This window comes from Hyperolius riggenbachi, chromosome 1 (genome assembly GCF_040937935.1).
Source record: "Hyperolius riggenbachi isolate aHypRig1 chromosome 1, aHypRig1.pri, whole genome shotgun sequence".
NCBI lineage: Eukaryota > Metazoa > Chordata > Amphibia > Anura > Hyperoliidae > Hyperolius > Hyperolius riggenbachi.
The window spans coordinates 674,694,185-674,710,144 of NC_090646.1; positions in this window are offsets into that span (position 1 = coordinate 674,694,185).

The window sequence follows — 15,960 nt, forward strand, 5'->3', positions numbered from 1 at the left end:
CAAGGGGCAGGATAGGGGCTGATTGATGGGTGGCAGTGACAGGGGGTGATTGATGGGTGATTGATGGGTGATTGATGGGTGATTGACAGGTGATTGACAGATTATCAGGGGGGATAGATGCATACAGTACACAGGGGGGGGGGGGGTCCTGGAGAGAATCTGAGGGGTGGGGGGGTGATCAGGAGGGGGCAGGGGGGGGGATAAAAAAAATAGCGTTGACAGATAGTGACAGGGAGTGATTGATGGGTTATTAGGGGGGTGATTGGGTGCAAACAGGGGTCTGGGGGGTGGGCAGGGGGGGGTCTGAGGGGTGCTGTGGGCGATCAGTGGGCGGGGGGGGGGGGGGGGGCAGATCAGTGTGTTTGGGTGCAGACTAGGGTGGCTGCAGCCTGCCCTGGTGGTCCCTCGGACACTGGGACCACCAGGGCAGGAGGCAGCCTGTATAATACACTTTGTATACATTACAAAGTGTATTATACACTTTGTAGCGGCGATCGCGGGATTAACATCCCGCCGGCGCTTCCGTATGGCCAGCGGGATGTTACGGCGGGTGGGCGGAGCCAGTTGCCGGGGGAAGCGCGCGTCATCAATGACGCGATCGCTCCCCCGGCATAGGAAAAGGACGCAACGCCCTAAGGCGTATTGCGGTCCTTAAGGCATCCACTTTGCCGCCGCCCATGGGCTGTGGGCGGTCGGCAAGTGGTTAAAGGGACTCCGAGCAGTGGAGAAACTATGGAAAGATGCATATCATTTTAAAGCTCTCTTTCTCCTCTTTCCAATGATATATAAACTGCTGCCCTACTCCTTTTAGTTTTTGCTATTTTCGCGATTGAAATTGCCGCGGCCGTGATTTCAATCGCGAAAATAAAGAAAACTAAAAGGCGTAGGGCAACGATTTAGGTGTCGCCAGAAAGAGGAGAAAGAGAGCTTTAAAATGATATCCATCTTTCCATAGTTACATTGTATTACACAGGCCGACTTTTTCTGCTAAATGGAGCTGCTGACACTGGGGAAAGTGTCGTCCTGTGTAATACAAGTAACTATGGAAAGATGGATATCATTTTAAAGCTCTCTTTCTCCTCTTTCTGGTGACACCTAAATCGTTGCTCTACGCCTTTTAGTTTTCTTTATTTTCGCGATTGAAATCGCGGCCGCGGCAATTTCAATCGCGAAAATAGCGAAAACTAAAAGGCGTAGGACGGTGGTTTATATATCATTGGAAAGAGGAGAAAGAGAGCTTTAAAATAATATGCATCTTTCCATAGTTTCTGCACTGCTCGGAGTCCCTTTAACATAAGATCGGAGACCTCATCTGACAACCCTGATAAGAAACAATCTAAAAGGGCAAAGGTATCCCACCTGGCTGATACTGACCACCTCCTAAATTCAGCAGCATACTCTTCAACCGGACTCTTGCCTTGACGTAACAGTTTGAGCTTCCGTTCAGAAGTCGAGGCAATGTCTGGATCATCGTAAATTATAGCCATGGCTTTAAAAAATTCCTCTACAGAGGTTAGGGCCAAGTCTCCGTCGGGCAGACTGTACGCCCAGGTCTGAGAATCACCTGATAACATAGTTTTAATAAATGTAACCCTTTGGGCCATAGTTCCTGAAGAATTAGGTCTCAACTCAAAGTATGATAACACTCTACTCCTAAAATTTCAGAAGTCAGATCTGTGACCGGAAAATTTTTCAGGTACAGGCATACGTATGTCTGTGCTAGGAGGAGATCGCACTTCATCCACAGCCGTCTGGAGGGTTTGTATAGACCCGGACAATGCGTTAATTAACGCCCGGTGACTACCCAGCTCTTGGTTGATGTTATCCACCGAAGTGGTAAGTGTGCCCAGACGGCCGGTGAGAGCGTCCATTTGCATTTTTTGGTCTGCCGTTCTGTAACGATCGGTGTAACACAGAGAGGATCTGATTACCGGTGATCTGCAGTATCACCGAGAATACAGATATATACCTGATTATTGATGATCTGCAGTATCACCGATAATCAGATATATCTCTAACCTCTGGACACCTGAGTAATGAGTGTTTGGTGCAACAGTAATACTTTGAGGAGAGCCCTCGTATAGAGGGTGCAGGGCAGCAAGAGATACTGCCCAAAGAAAAGGCTCCTTCCAATGGCCTGAGGCTCCCCAAGGGGAGGAGTCAGGCTGAGAGTGGAAAGGACCAGAGTGTGAGTGACACCAATGGTGGAGTGTCACTGACAGATCTGTGAACTATCTCTAAACAGAGGAGATAGTTCTCGAGGTCGGACAAGACAGGTCGGCAACAGACAGATAGATAAGATACAGAGGAAAGAGACTGATACGGAATCCTAAGGCAAGCAAGGTTTGGCAACGGAGTATCAGATATAGCGAAGTACCAAATCAGAGATCAGAAGAGAGGTCAGGAAAGCAGAAGGTCATAACAAATAATCAACAATTGTCTAGTCTAAAGGTGTGAGCTCCTTGATCATCAAAACCCTGGAACTAGTCTGAAGTTATAACAGGATGGTAAAGCTAATTCCTAGTCTTGGGTGTGAGCTCCATAGTCATCAACACCCTGGAACTAGTCTGAAGAATAACACAGATAATATACAGTATTCCTAATCTGGGGTGTGAGGTCCGTGATCATCAACACCCAGGAACTGGTCTAGAGAATAACACAAAATAACTACTGCGAAGTGTCAAATGCAGCGGATGTGGTGCTGGTTGTAGCGCTGGTGGCTGCGGGAGATGAGGTGTTCTGTGTTAAATAGTCAAGCACGTCCTGATCTTGGGAAGTGATGGCACGTGCCTCCTTCTGAGCACTGTATTTTGGGCCAGGTCAGCACGAAATCACAGCAACACCACCTCGCACAGACCTGCCAGTGCCTGGTGGCCTTTCTCTGGGTCTGCCTCTACCTCTTCCTCTACCTGGTTTGTCCATTTTGTCCATCTTGGGGGGATGCTTGGTATATGCAGTGAGCTGGGTTCACTCAACACAACAGGTAGTTATATGCAGTGAGGTGTGTTCACTGAACAGTAAAGGTAGTTAGATGCAGTGAGGTGGGTTTACTCAACACAACAGGTAGTTACAGTATATGCAGTGAGGTGGGTTCACTCAACAGTAAAGGTACTTTGATGCAGTGAGGTGGGTTCACTCAACACAACAGGTAGTTGGATGCAGTGAGCTGGGTTCACTGAACAGTAAAGGTACTTAGATGCAGTGAGCTGGGTTCACTCAACACAACAGGTAGTTATATGCAGTGAGCTGGGTTCACTCAACAGTAAAGGTAGTTATATGCAGTGAGGTGGGTTCACTCAGCACAACAGCTAGGTATATGCAGTGAGGTGGGTTCACTGAACACAATAGGTAGTTAGATGCAGTGAGCTGGGTTCACTCAACACAACAGGTAATTATATGCAGTGAGGTGGGTTCACTGAATAGTAAAGGTACTTAGATGCAGTGAGGTGGGTTCACTGAACAGTAAAGGTACTTAGATGCAGTGAGCTGGGTTCACTCAACACAACAGGTAGTTAGATGCAGTGAGCTGGGTTCACTCAACAGTAAAGGTAGTTATATGCAGTGAGGTGGGTTCACTCAACACAACAGCTAGGTATATGCAGTGAGGTGGGTTCACTGAACACAACAGGTAGTTAGATGCAGTGAGCTGGGTTCACTCAACACAACAGGTAGTTAGATGCAGTGAGGTGGGTTCACTGAACATTAAAGGTAGTAGTTATATGCAGTGAGGTGGGTTCACTCAACACAACAGCTAGGCATATGCAGTGAGGGGGGTTCACAGAACACAACAGGTAGTTAAATGCAGTGAGCTGGGTTCACTCAACACAAAGCTAGTTATATGCAGTGATGAGGTGGGTTAAGTAAACACAACAGGTACTGTGTATATGCAGTACTGGGTAGTACAATGTGCAGCTCCCTGTCACACACACAGGCAGTCAGTCACTGAATGTGCTGGGCTGCTGGCATTGGCACACACACTATCAATTAGCAAGGCTGTGCATGCAACAAAATGTTCAGTTTGACACAGAAAAAAAAAAAAAAGTACAGGATGAGCTCTGAAAAGAGCTGTTGAGGGGTGGTATAAAAGCAATAATAATCAGCCAGGAGCAAGCTAAGCATCCAAGAAGCTAACTAATCTGTCCCTAGAAGAACAAGTCTGGAGCAGCTGTCCCTAGTCTGTCTCTAGCAGGCACACGAGTGAGGCTAATGGCTGCCGGAGCCTGCCTTATATAAGGGGGGTGGGGCTCCAGGGCTTAGTGTAGCCTGAATGGCTACAATGTGCCTGCTGACTGTGATGCAGAGGGTCAAAGTTGACCCTCATAGTGCATTATGGGGCGAATCGAACTTCCGCAAAAGTTTGCTTGGTCCAGGCGAACGCGAACCCCCAAAGTTCGCCTGGAACCGTTCACCGGCGAACCTTTCACTACATCTCTAATCCAAATCCTCAGGTAAGGAATTACAGAAATTTCTTTGATCAAGACACTATTACAGGGTGACTCACAGACCTTGGCATATGGGTTAAGTCCTGGGGATGAAGCCCTCACCTCAGTAGAGAAATTTTTTGATGCTATGGCTGTTATATATGCCGATCCCGATATTACAGCTACAGCAACTCGCCGTTTGCGAGATTTACATCAGGGAAAGCATACTGTGGAAGAGTATGCAGCCGAGTTTAGGAAGTGGTCGGTATCTGTAAAATGGGGGGAAGCAGTACACCTCGACAACTTCCTGTTTGGATTAACTGACACAGTGAACAATATGTTGGTCAGTCATCCCGAACCCAGAACACTGGAGGAGGCTATCTCCTTGGCTATTTGGGTTGACAGGCGGATTAGACATAGACGCCAACATAAAGTCTGTTCCGCCTCAGGGAACCCTAAGCCAAGTGGTTCACCCTCCGAGGAAGAACCGATGCAGCTGCGTTTCTCACATTTGTCCCCAGCTGAGAAATCCAGGAGACGGAATGCAGGCTTATGCATGTACAGTGGCTTGCAAAAGTATTTGTCCCCCTTGAAGTTTTTCACATTTTGTCACATTACTGCCACAAACATGAATCAATTTTATTGGAATTCCACTTGAAAGACCAATACAAAGTGGTGTACACGTGAGAAGTGGAACAAAAATCATACATTATTCCAAACATTTTTTACAAATCAATAACTGCAAAGTGGGGTGTGCGTAATTATTCAGCCCCCTGACTCAATACTTTGTAGAACCACCTTTTGCTGCAATTACAGCTGCCAGTCTTTTAGGGTATGTCTCTACCAGCTTTGCACATCTAGAGACTGAAATCCTTGCCCATTCTTCTTTGCAAAACAGCTCCAGCTCAGTCAGATTAGATGGACAGCGTTTGTGAACAGCAGTTTTCAGATCTTGCCACAGATCCTCGATTGGATTCAGATCTGGACTTTGACTGGGTCATTCTAATGCATGGATATGTTTGTTTTAAACCATTCCATTGTTGCCCTGGCTTTATGTTTAGGGTCGTTGTCCTGCTGGAAAGTGCACCTCCGCCCCAGTCTCAAGTCTTTTGCAGACTCCAAGAGGTTTTCTTTCAAGATTTCCCTGTATTTGGCTCCATCCATCTTCCCATCAACTCTGACTAGCTTCCCTGCCGCTGCTGAAGAGAGGCACCCCCCAAGCATGATGCTGCCACCACCATATTTGACAGTGGGGATGGTGTGTTCAGAATGATGAGCAGTGTTAGTTTTCCGCCACACATAGCGTTTTGCATTTAGCCAAAAAGTTCCATTTTGGTCTCATCTGACAAGAGCACCTTCTTCCACATGGTTGCTGTGTCCTCCACATGGCTTGTGGCAAACTGCAAACGGGACTTCTTATGCTTTTCTGTTAACAATGGCTTTCTTCTTGCCACTCTTTCATAAAGGCCAACTTTGTACAGTGCATGACTAATAGTTGTCCTATGGACAGATTCCCCCACCTGTGCTGTAGATCTCTGCAGCTCATCCAGAGTCACCATGGGCCTCTTGACTGCATTTCTGATCAGCGCTCTCCTTGTTTGGCCTGTGAGTTTAGGTGGATGGCCTTGTCTTGGTAGGTTTACAGTTGTGCCATACTCCTTCCATTTCTGAATGATCGCTTGAACAGTGCTCCGTGGGATTTTCAAGGCTTTGGAATTTTTTTTGTAGCCTAAGCTTGGTTTAAATTTCTAATTTCTCAGTAACATTATCCCTGACCTGTCTGGTGTGTTCTTTGGACTTCATGGTGTTGTTGCTCCCAATATTCTCTTAGACAACCTCTGAGGCAGTAACAGAGCAGCTGTATATGTGCTGACATTAGATTACACACAGGTGCACTCTATTTAGTCATTAGCACTCATCAGGCAATGTGTATGGGCAACTGACTGCACTCAGACCTAAGGGGGCTGTATAATTACGCACAAACCACTTTGCAGTTATTTATTTGTAAAAAAATATTTGGAATCATGTATGACTTTCGTTCCACTTATCACGTGTACACCACTTTGTATTGGTCTTTCACATGGAATTCCAATAAAGTTGATTCATGTTGGTGGCAGTAATGTGACAAAATGTGGAAAACTTCAAGGAGGCCGAATACTTTTGCAAGCCACTGTATTGTGGGGAGAAGGGGCATTTTGCACAAATGTGTCTGCAAAGAGATACGCTCCGGGAAACTCCAGCGCCTAGGTGAAGTTGGGGAACCTCACCTGGGCGGGCCTACCGTTCCCAAAAAATAAAGAAAATTTTACTGCCAGTCACCCTACATTGGGGTATGACCTCTTTCCATACCCAAGCATTTATTGATTCAGGTGCGGCAGGAAACTTTATAGACTCTGAATTAGTGGCTGAATTGGGAATCCCAGCAATCTCTTTGCAGAGCAAAATTTATGTCACTGCTATTGATGATACCCCCTTACAGACCAAGCAACCCATTTTTATTACGCCAGAGTTAACTTTGCAGGTGGGGGCCCTTCATTATGAGCAAATGTAATTGTATGTTTTTCGTATGCCGTCCAGTCCTCTGGTGTTGGGGTTACCTTGGCTTCAAAGATACAACCCTCATATTGATTGGTGTGCAGGCCAACTTACGGGTTGGTCACAACAGTGTCAGGATATGTGCATTTGGGGTATCCCTCTTTACAGTTTCGAGGTCAAACAAATTGTAGTACCACCTCAATATTCAGATTTTGTTGATGTGTTGTGTAGCTGCAGATAAGCTACCACCTCACAGACCTTACGACTGCCCTATTGATCTGCTACCTGGCACTATGCCCCGCGAGGTCATTTATATAATCTCACGGGGCCCGAGAAGATTTCTATGAGAGAATATATCAAAGAGAACTTAGAGAAAAGTTTTATCAGACCATCCACCTCACCACCCGGCGCCGTTTTTTTCTTTGTTGAAAAAAAGGATGGAGGGCTACGTCCCTGCATTGACTACAGAGGTCTGAATAAGATCACGATAAAAAACAGATACCCTTTGCCTCTGATTGATGATCTCTTTGCACAGGTATCTGGGGCAAATATTTTCTCTAAGTTAGACTTGCGGGGTGCATACAACCTTGTTCAAATTCGCGAAGGTGACGAATGGAAGACGGCCTTCAACACTCAAGATGGGCACTACGAATATTTAGTGATGCCCTTCAGGTTGTGTAATGCACCGGCCGTCTTCCAAGACTTTGTGAACTATGTGTTCAGGGATGTACTGGGCAGACTATGAAAATGGCGTTCGAGGAATGGAGGCACTGGTTGGAAGGAGCTAATCATCCTATCACAGTCTATACTGATCATAAAAACTTGCAGTATATTGAGGGGGCTAAAAGACTTAATCCCAGGCAGGCTCGATGGGCACTATTTTTCACCAGGTTTACTTTTGTAACTACTTATAAACCAAGAAGCAGAACCTTTGAACCCGAACCTTCACAGAATCTTGCCCCTCAATGTGTTCTGGCTGCCACCCACACTCAGGAATTTTCAGACTGTGTTGAAATGTTATAAGCCTTCCAACAAGATAGACCTCATGAAACACCCCCCTGGTCTTTATTTTGTACCGTTGCAATTGCGGTTAACGATACTACAGATGTTTCATGACTCTAAACTGACAGGACACCCTGGGGACGTTAAAACCTTGAGTCTGTTATCGCACCATGTCTGGTGGCCTTCAATCAACATAGATTGTAAGGCTTTTGTTGCAGCCTGTCCTGTTTGTGCTAGATGTAAGGTGTCCCTTACGGCCCCTCGGGGTCTTCTCATGCCTTTACCACTTCCATCTAGACCCTGGTCTCACCTTTCTATGGATTTCATAGTGGATTAGCCCCCTTCTGATGGAAAACGGGTGATTTGGGTGGTTGTGGATAGGTTCAGTAAGATGGCGCATTTTGTGCCACTTCCTGGGTTGCCATCTGCTCAGGAATTGGCCAGACTCTTTATCACACATATATTTCACTTGCATGGGATCCCTGAGAATGTGGTGTCTGACGGGGGGTACAGTTTGTGTCTCGATTTTGGCGTGCCTTTTGTGAAATGATAGGAATCAAACTATCTTTCTCATCCGGGTTCCACCCTGAGACTAATGGGCAGACTGAACGCACCATTAGAACAATATCTCTGATGTTTTGTCTCAGATTGTCAAGGACCATGGTCAGAATTTTTGCCTTTTGCTGAATTCACATTTAAAGAGACTCTGAAGCGAGAATAAAACTCGCTTCAGAGCTTATATTCAGCAGGGGCATGTGTGCCCCTGCTAAAACGCCGCTATCCCACAGCTGAACGGGGTCCCTTACCCCCCAAATCTCCCCGTGCAAAATCTACGACCAACTTGGCCGTAGATTTTGCTGCTGCTGGAGGCAGGGCTAACGGCTGCAGCCCTGCCTCTCAGCGAGTCTATCAGCGCTGATCGCCGCCTCTCCCCCGCCCCTCTCAGTGAAGGAAGACTGAGAGGGGCGGGCGAGAGGCGGAGATACGCGCTGACAGATGCGTGTAAGGCAGGGCTGTGGCCATTAGCCCTGCCTCACCAGGAAGAGATCCCCGCAAAGAACGGAGGGGATTTAGGAGGTAAGGGACCCCCGTTCAGCCACGGGATAGTGGCGTTTTAGCAGGGGCACACATGCCCCTGCTGAATATAAGAGCTGAAGCGAGTTTTATTCTCGCTTCAGACTCTCTTTAATAATTTACCCAATTCTTCCACCAAACTGTCTCCATTTTGGGTGGTCACTGGTCAGAACCCCAAATTTACATGTTTTTCGGCTATCAACTCTCAATTCCCGGCTTTAGAAGAGTGAAGCACTCACATTCAGCAAATCTGGCCACAAGTGCAACAAAATTTAAAGGAGGCAATGTCCCGTCAGAAACTGTATGCCGATGCCCACAGATCTCCAGTATACGAGTTTGCTCTGAGAGATCTGGTGTGGGTATCTGTCAGGATGGAGAGTGGTTTCTCATCAGCGGGCAGCAGCGCGACCGCTGCGGCCGCAGCTGACGTCATTGCCGCCACTGGCCCGGCATGTCAGGGTCCAGCGGCGCTTCCTAGCAGGACGGGGCTCTCGGCACTTCACAGGGCTAGGGCTGCCCGCGCGCGCGCAAAGCGCCAGAGTATTTATGAGCTCAGGAGATGGGTCAGCTGACAGGCTGGTCAGCTGACTCCAGTCTCCCTGTTTCCCTTCACTGATTGGTTGGAGGAGTCCTGGGCGGGCGGGCAGTTTGAACTGCCCTAGGATATTTAAGGCTGGATTTGACAGTGCTTCCTTGTCTGTTTATGCGAACACTTCAGTGCTAGCGCTCAGACCTTACTCAGATCCTTGTGTGTTTGAACTGGCAGGACCCCGGGGGATTCGCACTTAGCCTAGGATTAATATTATCATTACTATTGTATTTGTTTATTACTGTGTATGACCTTTTGCCTGTACCTCTGATTATTCTCCTGCCTCTCGATTCTGTACTTTCGCCCATCTGATCTGTTGCCAACCCTCTGCCTGTTTATAGACTCTGATTCTTGCCTCGCGATTCTGTACCTTAGCTATACCTGATCTGCTGTCGACCTCTGCCTGTACGACCTTAATCCCACCAGTGGGCCCTTGCCATTGGGAGCAGCACCTATTAGGTGCCTACGCTTTCTTTCTTAAAGTGTGCACCAATCACTTGTATTTACACGTTGAATAAAATACTGACGTCAGTTAAAGTTCTGAGCCATACACTGATAATCATTACAGAACAACAGACCATAACACTATGGATGCCTTATGTCAGCAGGTTCAGGCCTTAACCACAGCAGTCAATCAGTTAACCGCCACCGTTAACTCACAGCAGACTCAATTAAACCAGTTATCTGACGCTGTGCGTGTGTTGCAGGGGCCTGCGTCATCAGCGCCTCCCACTCATGTCTTGGAGCCCAAGATGGCTCTCCCGGAAAAATTCTCAGGGGATAGATCAGATTTCATAAACTTTAAAAACAGATGCATGTCATATTTTGAAATGAGGCCTATTGCATCCGGTACAGAATTACAGCGGGTCACATTGATCAAAACACTGTTACATGGTGACTCGCAGACCTGGGCCTATAGCCTTCCTGCCAGACATGAAGCTTTTTTGTCCATGCAGGCGTTCTTTACGGCTATGGCGTTCATCTATGATGACTCTGACATTGCTGCCACGGCCGAATGGAAGCTAAAAAGTCTCCGCCAGGGGCATGTTTCTACGGAGGACTACGCTTCCGAGTTAAGGAAATGGGCAGTATCCTCACGTTGGGAACATTATGCTTTGCTAGATCGTTTCCTCACAGGGTTGTCTGAGTCAGTGGCTGACGTCATGATCAGTCATCCTGAGCCTGAGACCCTTGATGAGGCCATTACCTTGGCTATTCTGGTAGACTGAAGAATTCGGTACCATAAACAGGGTCGGTCTCGGGCACAAGCTGCCAGGGTGTTTTCTTCCCCTTCAGTCTCAACCTCTGCCGCTTCATCAGGCAATAAAATAGGGGACAAACAGTAGCTCGTCAGTAGCACGACAGAGGCGCTATTCGTGCTACTGACGAGCTACTGTTTGTCCCCTATCTTATTGCCTGATGAAGCGGGCTGTGCCTGCGAAACGCGTTGCATCTTTTGGGGTACCAATAATACATTTATTTGTTTAATTCAGACAGTATTTTGAGTCTGCTTTCCGGAGGTAAGTCCACCACTGCCTCCCAGCAAATTTTAAATTTGTATTACCTTTTATCCTGCTGGCGCCTCTGTTCTCTTACGATAATACTGTGTCCACCCCTGGTGGAGGGGTGACCTACCCCTACTTTCCTGATCTACAGAGAGCGACATCTTAATCCTGAGTGAGGACAGGTCTAATCTCCTCACCTGCATCTACAGTGGTTGCCTAAGAGGTAACCCATGTTTGTGAGTATATTCATCTCACACTTACATTTATTCACGGTTTCCAATACATACTACACTATATTGGGCTCTCGGTGTTTCTTTTTTGTCTCTGCCTAGATGTAGTTGGAGGTGCTACCCTAGGCGGACCAGTGTTACCTCACTCTGATAATAAAATATTGTTACCCTGCTTCATTTTTTGGGACCAAAAAATAGTGGAGACTCAGGCATTTGTCGATTCCGGTGCTGCAGCGAATTTTATTGATCTTGATTTCGTCTTGAAGTGGAAAATGCCAGTTCTCCCCATGGAAAGATATCTTTATGTGACAGCTATTGATGACTCTCCCTTACAGAATGGGCAACCCCTCTCTCAAACTCCGTTTCTTAGATTGGGGGTGGGAGTATTACATAGAGAGGAGATTCAGTTTTATGTGTTAAAGATGTCCTCTTCCACTGTGATTCTGGGTTTGCCCTGGTTGCGTAAACAATCCCCACAAATAGACTGGAAAACAGGTCAATTATTAACTTGGTCTTCGGGGAGCAATGACCATTGTTTTGAGAAAGTTATTTTTGGTGCAGCGAAGGTTCAAATTGAAGGTGTCCCTCCTCAGTATGCCACCGATTCTGATGTGTTCTGTCCATGGTCAGCGGATAGATTACCGCCACATAGGGAGTTTGATTATCCCATTGACCTTTGACCCGGAACCATGCCTCCCCGAGGTCACTTGTACACCCTCTCAGGTCCAGAGCAACTTGCTATGAAAAATTATATCAAGGAGAATCTGGAGAAAGGGTTCATTCGTCCCTCCAAATCACCAGCAGGGGCAGGATTTTTCTTTGTTCAGAAAAAAAACGGGGGACTTCGTCCCTGCATTGACTATAGAGCCCTGAACAAAATTACCATTCAAAATCACTACCCCTTACCTTTGATTAATGATTTGTTTTCTCAAGTCTCTGGGGCACGTATCTTTTCTAAACTGGACCTGAGGGGGGCATATAATTTAATACGCATTAGGCAGGGGGACGAGTGGAAAACTGCCTTCAACACACCCGATGGGCATTACGAATACCTGGTGATGCCCTTCGGGTTGTGTAATGCTCCTGCTGTGTTTCAGGAACTAGTGAATGAGGTTTTCAGAGAGGTGCTGGGTCGTTTTGTCGCTGTTTATCTGGACAACATCCTGATTTTCTCTAAGAATCTGCAGGAACACAGGGAACAGGTTAAGTTTGTTTTGAACAAACTGAGACAAAATTATTTATACGCAAAAGTCGAAAAATGCATATTTGAGGTCACTGAAGTGCCGTTTTTGGCATACATCATCTCCAATAATGGTCTATCCATGGACCCTAACAAGGTATCGGCAGTTTTGGAGTGGCCTCAACCTTCGGGTTTGAAGGCACTTCAAAGATTCCTTGGCTTTGCCAACTACTATAGGAAATTCTTAAAAGGGTTCTTCTCAATGGTCACTCCGCTCACCTCCTGTAACGATTGGTGTCAGCAAGAACAGATTTTCTGATTATTGGTAATCTGCAGTATCACCAATAATACAGATGTTATACCTGATTATGTGGTGATCTGCAGAATCATCAATAATACAAGTATAGCAGGACACAGCACAGGACACTCAGGTGTAAGATACTGTTTGGTGCAACAGTAAATATTGATAGAGATACCCACTATCCCAGAGGGGCTGGTAGAAGGGCGTATCTCTAAAGAACACAGTAATCAGTACTCCAGCAGGCTGGAGACACAGAGGAGTAGTGATAGTTTCACCCGAGGAGAGGGTGAAGCACAATGAGACAATGTTGAGTGATTACTCGAGGAGTGAGTGATTCAGACTCTACTGCAGCAGGTGATCCCCTGAGGGGCAGGAGATCCAGACAGTCCTGTAATAGTTAGCCACCTTAGGAGCAGGTGATTAAGACTGTACTGCAGCTATCAACCTGAGGAGCAGGTGATTAAGACTGTACTGCAGCTATCAACCTGAGGAGCAGGTGATTAAGACTGTACAGCAGCTATCTACCTGAGGAGCAGGTGATTCAGACTATACTGCAGCTATCTACCTGAGGAGCAGGTGATTCAGACTATACTGCAGCTATCTACCTGATGAGCAGGTGATTCAGACTATACTGCAGCTTTCTACCTGAGGAGCAGGTGATAACTAAACTGAGAGTCCCTCACCAGGACTAAGCTCCCTGGTGAGGGCAGAAGAGTCAGACAAGCAGGTTCGGCAACACACGGACAGATACGGTACAGAGACAGGAAGCTAAATCAGAGTAGAAGTTCAGGCAGAGTCGGCAACTATATCAGATAGGCAAAGGTACCGAATCAGAGAGCAGAAGAATAGTCTAACTAGCAGAAGGTCATAACAAATAATACAATTCAATTAGTACTTTAAGCTATCAACAGAATCTGGCTAAGTGTGGATCCCCAGCTCCAGCTGGTTCTAGCACACTTTGGGATCTGACTAGGTCTGAGTGCTAACACATAGCATATGCAACAGCAGACGCGGAACAACTGACAGGCAGGTCCTATATATACTAAACGTGCTCCATAGCGCCACCCAAATCACTCAGCCAATCCAGAGCATAGCTGGAGTCAGCTGACCGAGTGATCAGCTGACTCCCCTTCTAGATGCATAAAGGTCCTTTCGCTCGGCACGCGCGCGCGTAGCCCTTAGTCTATGAGCGATAGAAGGACCAGGCAAAGCACCAGCATGTAACTGTGCGGCGGAAACCACCGGCTGCGATGCGGAGATAGCCGCCATGCCGCTTGCTGTTGCGGCAGTATCTCCGCTATCCATTACACCTCCCCGACCAAAAAAGGAGCCGATACATACAATTGGTCTGAGGAGGCTCGGGAAGCCTTTGCACTGTTTAAAAAATTGTTTTGTTCCGCTCCTATTCTTAAACATGCGGATGTTACCCAGTCTTTCATTATTGAGGTGGATGCCTCTGAGGTAGGAGTGGGGGCAGTACTGTCTCAGCATTCAGGGCTTCAGAGACGGTTGCATCCATGCGCTTTTTTTTCTCGTAAGTTTTCTCCGGCCGAGAAAAATTACGATATTGGTAACAGAGAACTGTTGGCCGTTAAGATGGCCTTTGAGGAATGGCGTCATTGGTTGGAGGGGGTGGAGCATGTGATTACAGTGTATACCGACCATAAAAATTTAGAATACATCAAGGGAGCAAAGAGACTTAATCCCAGACAGGCCCGCTGAGCTTTATTTTTCTCGAGATTCAGGTTCATTATTACCTATAAACCTGGTAACAAGAATATTAAAGCGATGCTTTGTCCCGATATTTCGAGCTTGAGACAGTGCAGCCCTCATCTCCAGTCGGTATCCTGCCAGATCACGTGGTGGTGGCAGCTGCAGATCCCGTGGAGGATCTGACGGTCACTCTGAGGCCATTTCAGCAGGATACTCCTGAGGGTAAACCTGATGGTCTTTTGTTTGTTCCTCTTCATTTATGCCTTCAGGTCATGCAGATGTTCCACAGTCACAAAAACGTGGGTCACCCGGGTATAGCCAGAACCCACGAATTGTTGTCCCATGTGTTTGGTGGCCTTCATTGAAAGATGACTGTAGGGAATTTGTCACAGCATATACAGTGTGTGCCCGGAGCAAACCTTCTAGACTAGCCCCTGCAGGCCCTTTACAGTCATTACCAGTGCCCATGGAACCATGGACTCATAACTCCATGGATTTTGTAGAGGAACTCCCAGCTTCTGCAGGGAAGACAGTCATTTGGGTTGTAGTAGACAGATTTAGTAAAATGGTTCATTTTGTGCCCTTGGAGAAGCTCCCTTCTGCCCAAGAACTGGCAGATCTGTTTGTGTTATAATCTGCCAGACGGTCACGAAGCCTTGGTGTCCGTTCAAGCATTTTTTAAGGTAATGGCGGTTATTTATAATGACCCTGACATAGCCGCCATAGCAGAGAGAAAATTGAAAAGATTACGCCAGGGTCATGGTACAGTGGAGGATTACGCTTCCGAGTTTAGGAAGTGGGCAGTATCCTCACATTGGGAACATTATGCTTTGCTAGATCGTTTCCTCACAGGGTTGTCTGAGTCAGTGGCTGACGTCATGATCAGTCATCCTGAGCCTAAGACCCTTGATGAGGCCATTACCTTGGCTATTCGGGTAGACCGAAGAATTCGGTACCATAAACATGGTCGGTCTCGGGCACAAGCTGCCAGGGTGTTTTCCTCCCCTTCAGTCTCAGCCTCTGCAGATGAACCAATGCAACTGGGACATTCTAAAATCTCAGGGACTGAGAAGACATGGAGGAGGGTCTTCGTTTATATTGTGGGGAGAAGGGTCATCTGGTTGTGAACTGCAGCAAGAAGCCGGAAAACTTCTCCGCCTACGTGTAGTTGGAGGTGCTACCCTAGGCGGACCAGTGTTACCTCACTCTGATAATAAAATATTGTTACCCTGCTTCATTTTTTGGGACCAAAAAATAGTGGAGACTCCGGCATTTGTAGATTCCGGTGCTGCAGCGAATTTTATTGATCTTGATTTCGTCTTGAAGTGGAAAATGCCAGTTCTCCCCATGGAAAGATATCTTTATGTGACAGCTATTGATGACTCTCCCTTACAGAATGGGCAACCCCTC